The following is a 1,781-nucleotide window of genomic DNA, read 5'->3' on the forward strand; positions in this document are numbered from 1 at the left end:
GCATGGTGATTTTGGAGCTAAATAAGAAATGGGTAAGTGTTTTAGTCTTGAAATTTTAAGTAGAAAGGAAAAATGTGATGTGTATTGATTGACTATGTTTGTGGCAGCAAAGGTGACCTTAGATGTGAGGGAGTTGTGAATTAAATTTGAAAATTCAAGCTTAAACCGAGAGGTGAGCATGCAATGTGACTATATTATGTTGCATAAGCTTTGGTTGGTTAAGTGTATGGATTGTGTGATAAATGCGTGTAAATAATGTGATGAGAACTAAGAGATTTGGTTAAGGATTATTGGTTGATGTGCTACCATTTGTGTGTATAATTACATGTATTGGGTTGAATGGTTGCTAGGGAGAAAATAAGTAAGTAAAGTTGTTGTGGTGGCGTGCCGGAGGAGGTAACAAGTGATCGGCAAGTAAGAATTAGTTAGATACAAGCTCAACTCAATAGCGATGTAGCGTCCCACTATTATGAGGTGAGCAGGGGGTGTCTATTTTAAAATATCCTTAAATACATATATGTATATATAAATACGTGTTGATTTATTTTAAATGCAAATTTGTGGAAAGCATGAGATGGTAGAATTGCTAGGAAATTGTGGATGGTATGACTTTGGAAATGGCTTAATATATATACATATAACCTATATATATACGTAAAGTTTTTTAAAATCGAGAAATAAGCTTTTTAATATGATTTATGTCATGTATGTGTCTTATAGTTTGTGTGATGTACATTCATGATTGAAACACATATCCATTATGCTAAATGATCTTTCAACCTCATGCAAAGAGTTTATATTTTAAAGTCTTATAAGGAATCTTTTCATGTTACTATGTGAACATTTTGGAAATGACTTTGAAATGAACTTTTGAGAACCCAACTATATTTTTAAATGGTTTTATCAAACTAGAAGATTTGAGAGTAGGCGATTGTCACTTCCGTTAAGTGTGACCCTTGTGCACAAGTGAGCTTTAACTAGGGAATCCTTGGGTCACCGACGGGCTGTTAGACATGACTGAGGCCATGATCTGTGATTGTACGTGGCTAGGCCACAAGTTGTGATACGCGGTTGCGACCGTCTGATTTCTCTAATGTTGGCCAACATTGTTGAGACTGCCATGGCATGTGGGGATCTGGTGGAGTGAAGCTCCAAGATGTTATTATGTGGAAACGGGTCCACGTGTTCTTTATTTTTATTCTTACTCGAGAGTGATATCTCTATGGGTTTTTACGCACATGGTTTTTCGCATGGTGAGAAATAACGGTTTTTTCGCAGCTCCCTTACTTGTACGATGACAGTGGATTTAATTCCTCCCGTATGAGATGTTTTATGGATTTGCATATAAATTTTGTAAATGATGGATTGTACGAGAGCTCACGTGGTGATTTTTAAATTGCTTTAAGCCAGTTGCTAAATGATTTTGATGGCAGAAATCTTTATATGAATTGGTTAAATCTTTTATTTAAATGACTATCTTGCATTAGCTTACTAGTTTCACATGTAAGGCACAAACCTCCCTTTTTGAGTTAATTTGTTTACATATACTCTCATATTTTTAATATTCAAATCTTCTGCCTTTATCTTGTTTCCCATCTACCCCTTACTCACGAAGTTGATGATCACTGAGTCTGTGAGACTCACCCCCTCATTTCTTTTTGTAGATAAGTAATCAGTACAAGTGCATCACTTAGCACATCAAGACTACCTGCAACGTAGGTAATGGCATCTCTTAGACTTCCACTCAGAGTCGCTCTACTGCCTAGAGGTCGTGTTGTGTC

At 36.2% G+C, this 1,781-nt stretch overlaps 1 long non-coding RNA gene across 1 annotated transcript in view; it reads left to right on the forward strand.

The window, feature by feature from the left end:
* Nucleotides 1-13: 13 nt before the first annotated feature.
* LOC149526253 (uncharacterized) overlaps nt 14-1,781 on the forward strand; it is a 2,106-nt gene continuing 338 nt past the window's right edge. The window contains exons 1-2 of the long non-coding RNA XR_016352201.1: nt 14-32; nt 1,665-1,719. This is a non-coding gene — a long non-coding RNA (uncharacterized LOC149526253). The remainder of the gene's footprint in view (nt 33-1,664; nt 1,720-1,781) is intronic.

Source organism: Theobroma umbraticum, unplaced genomic scaffold (genome assembly GCF_002168275.2).
Source record: "Theobroma umbraticum cultivar Fairchild unplaced genomic scaffold, ASM216827v3 scaffold_299.0, whole genome shotgun sequence".
Taxonomy (NCBI): domain Eukaryota; kingdom Viridiplantae; phylum Streptophyta; class Magnoliopsida; order Malvales; family Malvaceae; genus Theobroma; species Theobroma umbraticum.